The sequence below is a fragment of the Dromiciops gliroides genome, chromosome 2 (genome assembly GCF_019393635.1).
Source record: "Dromiciops gliroides isolate mDroGli1 chromosome 2, mDroGli1.pri, whole genome shotgun sequence".
NCBI classification, from domain to species: domain Eukaryota; kingdom Metazoa; phylum Chordata; class Mammalia; order Microbiotheria; family Microbiotheriidae; genus Dromiciops; species Dromiciops gliroides.
The window spans coordinates 165,033,784-165,050,169 of record NC_057862.1 but is presented as its reverse complement, the minus strand read 5'-3'; positions in this window follow the sequence as shown (position 1 = coordinate 165,050,169).

Here is a 16,386-nt window from a genome sequence, read left to right as displayed (position 1 = left end):
GAGGTCTTCCTGATGCCAGGTTCAATGCTTTGCACTATCGAGCTGCCTAGTTGCAAGTTGACTTTTTAAAAATGTCCTGGGTCATTCACTTTGCATAGAGGAAGGTGTTACATGATATCAACAGTGGCACAGTTCATTGCAGTTACCAGAAAATGAGATTTCTAGGTTGACATACAGAAGAGCTATAAAAAGTGACTTTGTGAACTCCTGAACCTGCATGCACTCACACACACACACCCTTCAACACTAATGAAGCATCAATTGTTTTTCCTTTTCTACTAAAGGCAAAATTGAGAGTATTTTTATGTAGTCATCTTGGTTAGACTATAAGGCATATGCAGCTATTATAATTCATACCAAGGAGACAGAACTTTTATGGAAAATGTTAAACAGAGAAATTGATTCCAAAGGAACTATTATAAATTTGTGACCATCCAAATAAAATTAGTTCAGGGCTTCTCCATAATAGCAAGAAGTTTAGTTATAACATATTAATGATGCTTATCATCTATAATGAATCTTTCTTCCATTTGGTCTATGAAAGAGTAAATGAAAAAATATTTATTAAGCACTTACTATGTGCACAGCATTATGCTAAGTGCCAGTCTCTCTCTCTCTCTCTCTCTCTCACACACACACACACACACACACACACACACACACACACACACACACACACACGCCAGCTGCTGCTCTCAAAGAGTTCACATTTGATAGAGTCAAACACCTTTGACATGCATACATTTCCCAATTTTATATCTCGATTGATATTAACAATCAGGATTATTGAACAAAGTTGATAGGCTCTAAGGGGAAGCAGCTGGGTGCTTGACTCAGGAAGGCTCACAGCTGTCTGTACTTATTAATTATCCCCTCTGGGATATAAAAAAGCTGTTAGGATGCTCTCCTGATTCTGGTAATAGGTAGAGGAGGCATGGCTACAGGAACTAGGTCCCTGGGGTGACAAAGTATCAAGTTAGTCATTGAGTTGTTACTGAGAGTAGTAGCTTGAAAGATTATGCCATGATGGGATTTTTTTTGGGGGGGGGTGAAGATTCCAGGGAAGTTTAATGTTGTGTTTGGTATGGCAATTTTTACTGAATATCCATCTGGAAGTTAGGTATGGATCTCCCATAATTTTGTGGGTGCCTCTGGGTTTAGATGCCTGAAGGGTTAGCATTGCTCCTTAGAGCAAGCCTTGATTTAAGAAGCATAAGTAGAGCAAGAACTCAGGCAGTACAAGTGTAGCAGCTGAGGCTGGGTGAACATGGTCCTGGAGACCTCCCCATAGAGTGATTTTTGCTTTGAGGCACAATGATGAGAATCCTACACCAATACTACTTTAAATGGTATCATTTTGAGTCTCTCTAGTCTTGACAAAGAAAAATTGATCACCCAGGGTTGGAAGAGGGGAAAAACCTATGTGGACCCAGAGCCAGAGAATCAAGTTATGAATGTGAGTGAAAGCCTGTCAAAAAGTATGTCTGTGATTTCTATATATCAAGGAATCTTGATTGTAATGTATGCAATGGGGGGGTAGGGTAGGAGTGCTTGATGAAGGAGAGTTTTTAAAGTTATTTTGCTCCATCAATTTGGGGGAGGGGTAACTAATAAACTATACATACACTGAAATCGTGTCTCTTCTATATTCATAGTAATTGTGAGCTTGTGAAGATTTCATCTAGTTTAGAAAATCATCTCCCAAAACCTGCCTCCATCTATGTCTTTGTACTTATGAATTTTATGGATATCTACTCCTTCTGTACAAGTTAGAAATTACTTGTAAGAGTTAGAGCCCTAACAGGAGATGGTTTGGTTTTGTTGCTACTTTTCTTACAATGCCATTTCAGTAAATGCTTTTACATTGAATTAATTCATAGAATCGCGAAAATAGAGTTGAAAGGGAGACGGAAGATCTGATGTTCCTAATTTTACATGTGATGAAACTAAGGTTCAGGTAAATTGTGATTTGCTCATGGTCACACAGGTAGCAGGTGTCAAAGACAGGATTTGAACTCTAAGACAAGAACTCTGTCTAGTTTATCAAGATGCTCCAATTGTATCCTCTGACTACTGAAATGCAAATAAAATCCTTATCCTTTCCAAAAGACAAAAACACCCCCCCTCAAAAAAAATGGCAGTGGGCAAAATTGCACAATAAAAACCACAAGACTTACAAGGAAAATGGGGTTAGAATTACAATGCAAAAAACATTATCAGTAGGGGAAGCTAGGTAGCACAGTGGATAGAGCACTGGCCCTGGAGTCAGGAGGACCTGAGTTCAAATCTGGCCTCAGACACTTGACACTTACTAGCTGTGAGACTCTGGTAAGTCCCTTAACCACAATTGCCTCACCAAAAAAAAAAAAACAACAACAAACAAGAAAACAAACCCCAAAACAAAACAAAAACATCAGTGACACTTAAAAATTCTGGAATTTAATAAAAACAGAAGCACAGTTTCATATATATTAAATGGTTAAGAAATACATAAATATTACACTAAAAAGGGCCACATGAGTGGCCTCAAGATGCTACTCAGCCTATACCCAGGGCTGCACAATCAAGTTGAACCTGAGATAGTAATTACCAAAGGGACTAGGAATGCATAGTCATGGGGGAGATAGAATAGAGGAAATGCTGCACTGTGAAAACCCAGGTTCTAGTGCCAGATAAGGTACCATGAGAAAAGCCAAGCTTTTCCATTAGGGAAAAGCTCTATGAGGAAGATTAGACTGTTCCAGTGCCAAGTGCTAACATGGGCAGAGACTATAACTTCACCAAGACCATGGGTGAGCCCAGACCTTCAGGAGAAGTGGCAACCTAGAATGTTCTATACACTTGCCTTTATACGTAGAAATGCCATTTTTCAGACACTCCTTCTACAGTCATCACTCAAACATTTCCTTTTCTGAACATTAGTCTATTCAAGTTATTCACACAATCCAGATTTGAGTGGCTTTTATCTACAGGTAGCCCCTCATAGCATAACATTCTCCCTCCTTTCTCAAAGAGATCAGTGCCTGACTCTCAGTTTCTCTCCTCTACTCCAACACCTATTAGGAGACCTCAGCATAATCTGTAATATTCTCTCAAATATCCTAACTTTCCATTTCCTCAATTAGCTCAAATTCCATGACATTATTCCACTATTCCATCTTAGTCACACACAGGAATGGTGGGTGACATCTTTGGTATTACCATCACTCACAAGTATTCCACTCTCATGATCAAGAACTATGAAATTCCTTTATTCTATCATAATCTCCAAATACTTTATCATTCCCTATGCCGTATTCCTCCTAAATGTCTTCATTTTGACCTTCAATCCCTCTATTCTCAGGAATTTCTCAGGCTATCATTACCACTCTGATTATACTCTCCTCCCTTCTCAAAACTGACTTCTTGGTGAAATGAGTTCAATTATAAAAACCCTTTACATGTTCTATCTTGATCAATTTTATTGCTTGCTGGGTTCAATGAATACCTCTATGCATTTAACTCCACTGACCAATATATCCAACCATAGTCTCTTTCCTGAGCACTAGTACATCACAAATGGCCTATTGAACATTTTGAACTGGATTTCTTGTTAAGCATCTCAAGCTCAAATGACTAAAAGAGAATTCATACTCTTTCCCTCCAATCCTATTCCTCTTGTGAATTTACCTATTTCTGTTGAATTATCCTTCTAGTTACCTCAGATTCACAACCTTGGTGTCATCCTCAACTAACTCCCCCTGTGGTGTTGTGTGTGTGTGTGTGTGTGTGTGTGTGTGTGTGTGTGTGTGTGTGTGTGTGTGTGTGTGTGTGTGTAATCCAAATATCATTGATTCTAATTTCACAACATCTCTCAAATCCCCTTTTCTTTACTCAGGCAACCATCTCCTTAATTCTTGCCCTTATCATCACTCACCTTGACTACTGCAATTGGGATCCTTACCTCACATCTCTCCTCAGTCCAGTGATTCTTCATATAGCTACCAAAGTGATTTTCTTAAAGTACTCTCCTAGTTAATAAACTCTAGTGGTTCCTGATGACCTCAAGCATCAGGTATAATAAGCTCCTCTGTTTGGTACTTAAACTAGTTCACAACCGGGTCCTAAATTACCATTCTAGGATTTTTACCTATTACTCCACCCCATACATTCAATGGTAAAGCCAGACCGGCTTTTGTCCTTTTCCTTATCTATCATGTCCTATATTCATGGCTTTGCACTAACTGATCTCTATGCCTGTGATGCTCTTCTTCCTTACCTCCATCTCTCAGACTTCTTGTTTTCAAGACTCATCTTAAGTGCTACTTTCTGCTTTAGGTCTCTTTAAGTCCTATGCTCTTTGGGATTTGCAGAACCTGGATGGGGAACTATAACGCATGGTTGGTCCCGTATGTTGAAGCTTGTCTCAATTCCATGAAAATTGTGGTATCTGTGCATTGGGTTCTCAGATTCCACAACATAAATAAGCCAGGAGAAACTATCCCTACTACATTCTATAAACCTGGTTTAATCCATGAAAACCCTGTATCTGACTTTCTTCTTTTTTAATAATAAATATTTTTATTTAAAGTTTTGAATTCCAAATTCTATCCTTCCTTCCTTTCCTCCCCATTCCTCTCCTTGAGGTGGTAAGCAATCAGATATAGGTTATATATGTGCAATTATATAAAATATTACTATATTAGTTTTTTATATAAGAAAACTCAAATAAAAGAAGCAATGAAAGAAAGTGAAAAAATAGCATGTTTCAGCCTGTGTTCAATCAACATCAGTTCTTTCTTTGGAGGTAGATAGTATGCTTCATCATTAGTTCTTTTGGATTGTCTTGGATACTTGTATTGCTGAGAGTAGTTGTCATTCACAGTTCTTCATCAAACAATATTGCTGTCACCATGCACAATGTTCTGGTTCTGCTCACTTCACAATACATTCGTTCATATAAGTCTTTCCAGGCCTTTCTGAAATCATGTTGCTTGTCATTTCTTATAGCACAAAAACATTCCATCACAATCATAAACCACAGCTTGTTAAGCCATTCCCCAATTGAAGGGCATTCCTTTGATTTCCAATTCTTAGCCACCACAAAAAGAGCTGCTATAAATATTTATGGACAAATAGTTCTTTTTCTCTTTTTTGGGATATCTTTGGGACATAAACCTATCAGTGGTACTGCTGGATCAAAGGGTATACACAATTTTATAGTCCCTTGGGCATAGTGCCAAATTGCCCTCCAGAATGGTTGAATCAGTTCACAACTTCACCAGCGGTGGATTAATGTCCCAGTTTTCCCACATTCCCTCCAACATCCAACATTTTCCTTTTTTCTTATATTTGCTACTCATAGGTAAGAGGATAGGTAAGAGGTAGCACCACAGAATTGTTTTAATTTGCATTTCTCCAATCAATAGTGACTAGAACATTTTTTCGTGACCATCGATAGCTTTATTTGTCTGAAACTGCCTCTTTGTATTCCTTGACCATTTATCAATTGGAGAATGACTTGTATTTTCATAAACTGTCTCTGACTTTTAAGAGATTTGAGTAATGATTCTAGTTATCACAGTAGATAGAACACAAGGCCTGGAGTCAGGAAGACCTGAGTTCACCAGCCTCAGATACTTAACTAGCTATGTGATCGAGTAGGTTATTTAAACTCAGATTGTTTCAGTTTCTTCATCTGTAAAATGGAGCTAATGATAGCACCCACTTCCCGAGCTGGTTGTGAGAATCAAATGAAGTATTTGTAAAGTGCTTAGCACAATGCTTGGCACAGAGTAGAAAATTAAGAAATGCTTGTTTCCTTCCTTCCTTCCTTTAGGTCCCTTTCAGCTCTATATGTGTGATCCTATCCACCCCTAAACAGTGGACTGACTCATGAATATCCCATTTGTAACTGAAGGGGAGGAGGGAATACCAGATAAGTTGGTAAGGGAAAAGAAGCAACACATTCTGAAAAATCAAGAAGAGAAGTTAATCAAGAAAATCCTATCTTTTTTGTGCTGTAAAGAGACTGCCACGTAGATTTGGTTGTCATTAAATCCTGGATATTGGCTCAATAGGAACCATATCTGACATCCTAAGCAACTTCCCTAAGTCAATATCAATGCTGAATGGAATCCATTGATCAACCAAGGGAAACCATTTTTTATAAAATGGATTCCAACCTAGAAAAAACACATTGGAGAGGCTATAAGTGTCATTGGTCCTGATTTGGCAGGGCTGATTTCTTTGTGGTTTAACTAAGTCAAAGAGGGTGCCCTGGCATCTAAATAAATACTAGGCAACTACATTCTAGCAGCATGCAGCACTTGAGTGCTTGGAGGTTCAGAATAGATAAACTTGAGAGGGTCATGAGATAGGTTTGATCTGGCTGATGAAGATTGGGTCAATAGCTCAGTTTCCCAAACCCATTTCATCATGGAATACTTTAAGGTTTGGAATATATTGACAGAGCCTCTAAATTCAGATTGAAGGAAGGTGTGTGGCTATGGAATATACTTGGAATAAAGTGGGTTGGGAAAAATTCAAAGAAAAATGGAAGAAATTAAGTCTATTTTCATGTTTTTAAAACCACTGGAGAAAATACATGCAAGGAGGGGAAAGGAAGGAGGAAGGGGATAAGCATTTATATAGTGCCTACTAAGGTGGCAGGCACTGTACTTAATGAATGTTATCACATTGGATGCTTATAACAATCCTGCAATGTAGATGCTGTTATTTTCATTTTACAGTTGGGAAGCACTACTCTATGTACTACGCTATCTAGCTGCTGCTGCAAGATTTCATAATTTCTGTTTTAGCAAGATATTTCTCTTATAACCTCCATTCCTGCCACATTGAGCACCAAAGCTCTTGGTCTCTAGTGTGGGAAATCCTGCCTTGGCTAATTCCAGATTTATCTAGAGTTTGACTTGGACCATTTAATGATTGTCCTGCTCCCCAGACCAATTGTCTTACCTTTCTCCTTGATTACATGTTCATAGCATGGTAGATTTAGAGCTGGAAGGGACCTTGGAGGTCATTCAATCCCTTCATTTTATATGATGAAACTGGATCCTGGAGTGGTAAAATTACTTACCCAAGGTCATGAAGAATAATGATGAGTGCTGAGAGCATGGAGAAGAGGAAGTTATTCAGAAAAATGGAACCGTGTCTCAGATGGACTACCACTAACTCCCAGATGGATATTCAGCAAAAATGCTAACCACTAGTGAGCCCAGAAGGGCTTGGGTTTTGTGTCTAATCTCTCTGCACTAAAAGGACTTTGTGTTCTAGTCTCATTCATGAGTAGTTCTTCAAAGTGTTTTCTCTCTTTGTGCTTTGAGCCTGAACTCCAAAAATTTTGGAGAAAAATTACTTTAAAGTTTAGGTTTTGGCTAATGTCTCCACAAAGGAGGGACTAGAAAGGTATTCAACATAAAATGTGAATATGGTATAAGATGGCTATTTATTTCCTTCAAACAAAAGAAATGTTAAACTTAAACTTCTAAACCTAAAGCAGCTTGCTTTACTACTAAACGTATACCTGGTAAAAAGCTGGGCCTGGAGTCAGGAAGACCTGAGTTCAAATCTTGTCTCAGATGCTTACAAGGTTAAATCACCTTAACCTCTGTCTTCCTCAATTTTTTAACTGTAATATGGGGATAATACTAGTACCTCCCTCCCAAGATTGTTGCAAGAGGATCAAAGTAGATAATACTTGTAAATCACTTAGCACAGTGCTTGGCACAGAATAGACACCATATGAATGCTTATTCCCTTCCACCTCTATTTCAGCTCCACTCCAAACTTTCCAAATGAACCCATCCCAGTCAGTCCATGTCTTCTGGAAAGCCAAGCCAGGGATTTAACTCATCCTTATTATTTCCCATGAAGTGCTGTATGGATATAGAGAAAGTACCTCCCATACTACCAACAAGAGCTCCAGATCTCTCAAACTCTTAAGGAGGCTTCTCAAGGCTGGACATGTCCATTTCTGGATTTCTATTCAGTCACCTCTATTCTGCAGGGCAATAAAATAGATGCAGAAGCCAAGGTCCTAAAGTCCAGGCTCAGGGTGGCCTAAGGACACCCATGTACTTTGGCTACCACATGCTCACAGCCCCTATTATAGCAAAGGTTAGGGAGGGGTATTGGCTGCTACCTTCAAGAAGAGGCCTGAGTAGTTCTAATGTGATCTCAAGTCTGGAAAAGAAGGCAGAGGGAGAGTCACTCACTTTTAAAGGTTCAGTGAGTCAGTAGCTCTTCTTGCTTAGCAGTTAACAAGGAGATTGCTTTGTCATCCCTTCAGCACTGTGTCACATGTGGCCCTGGAGTCCCTGGAGGTTTCCAGAGAAACTCCAGTACATACTCCTTAGGATGGTCGTTCCATGGTATATAGCTTCTACTAACGATAAATGAACTCATGCACAGTAAAAGTGAAGATTCCTGCTGAAGAAGCACTGTTTAGTGTGATCCTAGCCCCATATTTATATGAAATGGAGTAGGGGGTGGGCAGGGAAAGTAAGGTATGATAAAAGCTAGAAAGCTGGCTATGGTTGTTATATTTTTGCCAGTACAGATATGGCTTGTTGTTTTTTTTTTAACAGTGTAGAAGGTCAATAATACATCAGCATACAGGAATTCCCCTAAGGTTGGTCCTGCAAAAGCAGTATGGTGACCTAGAGGCAAATTCATAACAATGTTTAATAAGCCAGGGAATGGGCAGTGTGACCTATCAAGAAAGACTTGGGAAAATTGAATTTAGTGACATATATACATACACATATATATGTGTATTGTATCATGTTTACATATATATATGTGTGTGTGTGTGTGTGTGTGTGTGTGTATATATATATGTCTCTATCTATCTATCTTTTGTTCCCTCAATGATGGTTTAGAAAAGGTAAGTCTTTTTTTAAACAACTGACCTGACAGACACTAAATGAAGAGAACAGATGAATAAAGCAGCTTCCTTCTGCAAAAATCACACATGTTATGGGGGAAATGCTTAATTTATAATTATACATATAGTACAGAGGGACAATGTAATAGAACAATACACTTTTCAAATTCTGGCATCCTAAAGCAACTCCTTATTTTTCCCAGATGCACTTCAACAGGACTGTACATTTACTAGAGAAGTGAGTATGTATGGTACAGTGGAAAGCACTCTCACTCTCAAGACAAAGAATGCAAGTTCAAATCATGCCTCTGATGCTTTCTAATTAATTATGTGGCTCTGGATACATCACTTGAACTTCAGAGGCCTCAGTTTCCTCATTTGTAAATAAAGGGATTGTGCTATATGGCTTCATGGATCCCAAAATCTATGATGCCATTTGAGTCTCATAAGAACCCTGTGAAGTAGATATTCTAAGTAATAACCCATTTTTGCAGATGAGGAAACTGATGTTTGTGGAAACTGAGCAGCTTGCTCATGATCACAAAGCTTAAGTGTCACAATGTGGGTTTTCATCTTTATCTCCTTGATTCTAGGTTTAACACTCAATCTACTCTTCCATGCCCAGATTCAACTAAATGTAACACTACTGATTTATAAAATTCTTCACGTTGCCTCCTCCCACTTAAAAAATATGGAAAACCACCATTTTTATGTAGAGAATTTAAGAAAAGCTCGTTACAACCTAGGAATTTATTCAAATGGTAGGAGAATCCTGACACAAATATTCTCCAAGATTGATATAGTTTGAAGCAGGTTGTGCATGGGTTTGCTGTTCAACTTGCAAGTAATTTGTAAAGCTAGAGTCAGTCTTGACTATGAAACATTGTATCACTGTGATTGGAATCAATAGTTCTTGCACTGTCATTTGTCACATATTTACAAGGCTGAAAATAGTTCATTTTGTCCTGATCCCATAACTCAAAAGATTGAATCAGAACCCTGGAGGGGATCCGCCAGGCCCGACACATTCATTACTGATCACTCGTCTTTGATGCTATAATCATAGCTGTACCAAAAATAGAAGATCAAGGAAAATTAAAACATCTTGAATGTTATGGAACCTTAAATACAGTGGGTTTCAAATATTAAAAAAACTCTGCTAGGTTCCAATCACTGGAACTCAATGTAGAAAGTTGCCAACATGAAAATCCATTTTAAGTTGATTTTTCTTCTCACCCACTCTTGAAACATCAATGGCATCATGAGAGAGAGAGAGAGAGAGGAGAGAGAGATGACTACCAAGAGGAAAATTCAAAATCCAGAGTTAATGATCCAAAAACTTCATAAAGTATACTTCTTGCAGCCACCTAACGTAGTTCATAAAATGACCTTTTTTTCTCATGAAAGATTTGTAGATCACATTTTTAGCGTAATGCTTCCAATTTTAAGATAAAGGCATTATGAATTATAGAACTAGTGTCTGTGAAGTCTCCAATCCCAATCTGCTAATATTTCAGGTGGAAGGCTCCATAAAGATTGTTCATAAAGTTTTCGTACATCTGTTAGCAGAAGCAAACAACAATGAATTGAAGAATTAAGATAGTAAAAGGACAGATTTCTGTGTTATTAATGATGTATTTTAAAGGGCAATTTGTCTCCTGATGCTAAAGTATATCATATAGTACAAATGAATAACTTTTGGGACTATCAGGTCTTTAGCCAAGAATCAAATGATGAATGATCTATTGGTTCATCCAATTTGGTTGCCAAAATATCCCCAAATACCAGCATACAGCCATCTCACTGACACAGACTGATTAGAGAGCAATCCATTTGTTGGGTTTCAGCTTTGAGTATTCCCCTCCTCGCCTTCCTCCAAATTCCAAATTAACTCCAAAAAAGCTTAATTCACTAGTGTTGTGAGGATAGAACCTAAGAACAAACATTCATATAGCATTTTAGGGCTCATCCCACAACAGCCCTGTAGAGGAGGTGCTAGTATTAGATTTATTCTACAGAAAGGACATTGAACTCACAAAGGTTAAATGACTTGCCCATGTTCACCCAGATACTACATGCCTGAAGCTGGACTTAAATCCTGGTCTTCCCAACTCTAATTCCAGTATTCTATCTGTTACAATATCCTGTAAGCATTATTATCCCTATTTTAAGGCTGAAAAAAATGCAGCTGAGAATAGTCTAGTGAGTTGCCCACTGTCAAACCGCTAATAAACTTCAGAGTCAAGATTAAACAGTCTTCCTGATTCAAAGAGCAATATTCTTTTCAAATGCCATGCTGGCTTTGTTTGAATAATTCCTGAGATCAGTATACTAACAAGAAATGTTTTATATCACTGCAATCTCTTTTCAATGATAATTATAATCTATTTTTCCTCAGCTATGTTACTTTAATCAAAATTAATTCTGTTAGATGACCTTTTAAAGAAGCTGCCTCTCCCATAAATTCCTCTTATAGGATAAAATTCTGTTTAGAATTGCCATATTATGCATTTAAAAAAAAATACTGGTGAAACATTTACAAAAACACTTTTTGTAATAGTAAAAGACTTTAAAGAAAGTAGCTGCCCATCATTTGGAATAAGGCTCACCAACTTGTGGCACATGAATATAATGGAATATTACTGTGCTGCAAAAATGAAGAAGATAAAGAAAAGAATTGGACTGGTGCAAAGTAAAATAAGGATCACAAAAAGGAGATACACAGTGACTATAACAATATAAAAGGAAAAACCTAATAAAGTGCAATGGAATGCTATGTAATTATAATGATTGTTTACTACATAAACCTGGCTAGTTGAGTCCAAACTTCATGTGGGGAATAGAGGCTCAGAGCTCCCCAGCCCAGTCATTATGCTGGAGCAGGGAAACATTTGACCTTCTTTCACTCCCCAGTTGGAGTTGATCTTGTCTTTTCGAAAATTGCCTCCAAGAAGAAGCTTACTCCTCTTCTTATAAGTACTCTGTGTCATTAGCTTTTCCAGTTTAGCAGACAATTGGGGCACTGAGTATATTTATGCTTCTTCTGAAGTGTGGAAGGGGCAGTGTGAGAAACCTGTGCCAATCAAGCTTGGCTCTAGAGAAGAGATGAAAAAAAATCACTTCCCATTTTTTGCAAGTTTTTGTTTTTGTTCTTGTTTTACAGAAATGAGGAAATTTAGGTGTGGAATCCTACCTATAATGTGAGAATCTGTTGATATATTAGTTTGCTAACCTTTTTATTCTTTCTTTTTTAAAAATCCCTTTATACAAGGGATGTCACTCTGGAGAGGGGATGGAGGGGAAGGTATATTATATAAAATAAAGGAATGTAAAAACCAGAGATAATTAAAATTGTTTAAACAATTTAAAAATTCTGGCTAATTCACCCACTTTTAAGTAGGATGAAGACCTAGACTTATGCTTTTTATATGAAGAAGTGAGTAAATTCACTTGGCTTTGTCTACCTTTTACCTTTACGTTTTAAAATCATATTCAATTCAAGGTACTCTGAAGCTACATATTTTGCATTCACATATATCCATCTTCAGGTCAAATTGAAGTATACCTTGTCCTTTTTAATTTACAAAGGAGACAAAAAGATATGACCTTTATAATAAAAATGATAATATTAATTTAAATTTGCACAACACATAAAGGTTTTCTTTGTCATCAAGGATGAGTTTTGTCAACATTAAGAAACCTTGACAAAAAAGAAAAAAAAAAGAATAAAGAAACCTTGAAAACAGCATTCCCACACCCCGCCCCAGCTCTCCCTTCCCCCAGCCCAGGGCATTCCTTATACTAATGAAAATACATTTCAATCTAAAAAGAAAACTTTAATATGAACAGATTCCTTTTTTGGTTCTGGGATCATAGGATTTAGAACTGGAAGGAGCCCCAGAGATTATTTGTTCCAACTTCACCAATTAAAATTGAGGAGCCCAAGAGATATGAAATGACTCTGTTCTAATCATTATATGCATCTTCTATTTTTAAGGTATTCTGCAAGGTGATAGAGATACAAAGGAAAAATCAAAACAGTCCCTGCTCCAAGGATTTTACATTCTACTGAGTAAACTAGGCATGTACATACAAAATACATATATACATATATGGCATCACACATGTGTGTATGTATATAGCATTATCTCTTTTAATCCTCAACAATTCAATGAGATGGCAGTTATTTTTTTTTTAGTGAGGCAATTGGGGTTAAGTGACTTGCCCAGGGTCACAAAGCTAGTAAGTGTTAAGCCTGAGGCCGAATTTGAACTCAGGTACTCCTGATTCCAGGGCAGGTACTTAATCCACTGCACCACCTAGCTGCCCCGAGATAGCGGCTATTTTTAATCTCCATTTTACAGATGAGCAAGGTGAGTCTGAGAGGAAATAAGCTATCTTCCAAGTGTCATACATCTAATAGATGTCTAAGGATAGATTCTAGCCTAGCTCTTTAAAGTCTCATCCTAGTCTATTATGCTTGGGCTGCTGTTTTGGTGTCATACACATGTGACTGTAGTTGTAATATTTAAGAAGGAAAGATGGATGTCATTTCTCAATGTACAAATGGACTGGGTATGGCCTTACATTAAGGAGAGTTCCAACATTAAGCAGAGGTCTCAGCGTGGTCTTTCTCCTATTTACCCCCAGCTAGACTGATTTTAGACTTCTTTGGCCCTAGTCATCATTCCTTCCTTCCTCAGGAAACTTGTTATTAAGAAATATCATTATCCTGAAAGACTGAATCTGCCTTCGTACTCACATATCACATAGGTCCCCCTCATTGGGTCCTTTGCCCAGAGGGCGGGGCCATGGGCTCCGGGGTTTCTATTTAAAGAGAAACCTCAGCACAGTCTTCTCAACATTTATTATCAGCTGCATTGTTTTTGGATTATAACTTAACTTAATGTACCTTACAGTTCATCTAGTTCAATTCCTTAATTCTGTAGATGAGTGAACTGAGGTCCCCAGAGGTTATGTAACTTATCCAAGATCATACAAATCATACATGGCAGAGCTGGATTCCAACCAAGGTCCTCTGACTCCATTGCCACTTCTTTTCCCATTCCATCCTATTCCTTCCCAATTCTATGATTGCTGCTGCAGTGTTCTCCCAAGTGCATAAGTTCTTTTTGGTAGTAAGTATTATTGTACTTATTTAACAGGTAGGGAAGCAAATGCTGATAACTTAGGCAAAGCCATCATCTGACGTGTCAGAGTTTAAAAGTAAAAATTAAGAAAACATTTTGGTAAGTTTTGCAGTACTCTCTGCCATCACTGTGAAAACATCGATCATTTTAAAGCCCAAGTTAGAAATTATTGACCTAATGTGGCTGCTGGATTTGTCAAAAGAGATTCTGGCTTGTTAGCAAGAAAATTCATTAAGCATCTAGAGCTAGACCTCCTTTGGTTTCCTATATCCATCACATTTTCTATGCTATTTTGAAATTGCATTTGTGCTTATCTACTTAAAAAATAAAACAGTTGGTGATAAAAATAAATAACACTCTAAGCTTTTCATAACCTTTTCTAGTATTAATCAACACACTTCTTCCTCTTCTACCATTCCAGGAAATCTGATCCCTGATTAAGTCCCCACTGTCTTCATTCATGGAACAGATGGAAAATAATTGTTTAATATCTAGTTCCTTATCGTTCATATCCTAATCTAGACTGTCAACCTTAGATCATGATTACTCTTGACATTTGTCTTTGTGCACATGAGAACATTTTTATTAACAGCTCAGAGAGTATATATGATGGGGTACTAATTATTTATCATTATTCCTGCCCTTGCTACTTATTTTTTAGCCCTTTTAAAAATAGTCTATCTTTCCTGACACAAAATTTTATGTTACACAAACAACCTCCAGAATTCAAGAAATCTCAGCAATGATGGGGAATGAAGAAGGAAGGGCAGACTATTTAGATGTATTTTAAAAGCAGGTACCTTTCAACACTACATCTTGTTTGGATCAAAATTTATGACATTGTTGACTTATAAAATATGACTTATGTTGGGTTCTCAGGAATTGGGCACGCTTCAGGGCTGGCTTCCCCTGTTGTCAACAGCTCTGGGCCCAGGGAATGAAAACTAATTTGAACAAAACATCACTGGGAGGAGCAGTCAGCTGCAAAACATGTCATATAATGTACTCTCCAGCCAAATAAAAATGATTTTTGGATTATCTGTACTTGGCATTATTCATGCTATCCAGAGCTATAACAAAGGCATTTGGTGGCCATTGACCCATTTATAGAGCATATATCATAGAATGTTTGAGTTATAACTAAAAGGAATACAGCCATCTGCTCCAATTTCTTCATTTTACAGATGATGAAACCAAAGTCTAGAGAAGTAAAATGACTTTCACAAGGTAACATAAACAGTTTTGGAGTTGAGTCTCAAACCTTGGTCTACTAGTTCAGGGTTCAGTACATTTCATTAAGCTTAGTTTCAATGTCTTCTTCCTACCTATTTCCATTTTTACATGCCCTTTTTTTGTGAGGCAATTGGGGTTAAGTGACTTGCCCAGGGTCACACAGCTAGTAAGTGTTAAGTGTCTGAGGCCAGATTTGAACTCAGGTACTCCTGAATCCAGGGCCGGTGCTCTATCCACTGCGCCACCTAGCTGCCCCTTTACATGTCCTTTTAATGGGAGACTTGAAAGGAAAGAAGGGATAGGAATTATCTAGGCCCAAGAGCTATCCTTAAGGGGCAGATGAATTCTTTAACTTCAAGCACCCATACCACTCTTTTGTATTTCACTCACTCACTCCTTCCTGTTCTTTCAAACTTTTGCCGTCCTACATCTTCTTCTACTTGCTTTGTGCCATGAAAGTTCCTGTTCCTTTTGGCTAGCTGGTAGGGCAAGTGAGGAAAGGAGTCCCATCTTGTTACAAAAAACCCAAATTGGAATTTTGAGTGCTTTTTTTTTCTTTAGCATAAAAACATTGGTATTGGTACCTGATAGATATCAGGTTCTGTGGGATTAATATTAATAGCTAACATTTATATATCAGATTTGCATATATGTATATATATATGTGTGTGTATGTGTATGTGTATGTGCATATATATATATACACATATATGTTTACAAAATGCTTTGCATTCATTATTTCATTTGTCTTACACTAACTATGAAATAGGTACTTTTATTATCCCCATTTTATAGAAGGAGAAGCAGAGACTTGAGAGAGGTTAAATGATTTTCTTAGTGTCACACAGCTAGTAAGTGCTTGAGGCAGGACCTAAACTCAGATTATCTGGTGCTCTTTGTTCGAGGTCACTTAGCTGCTTCTGGACTCAGTGCATGACCCAAGTACACTATGGGTTAAAGAGGCCTTGATGGGTTACTCTCAGAGTCTGCCCACCACATATATCATTTTTATAGGAATAGGTGTTCTGAGTGCCAAATAACTGACTTCCAAATGAACTTTTGGAACACAACCTATAAATAAGTTAGTGACTGACTGTACTTTGATATTCAAGATAA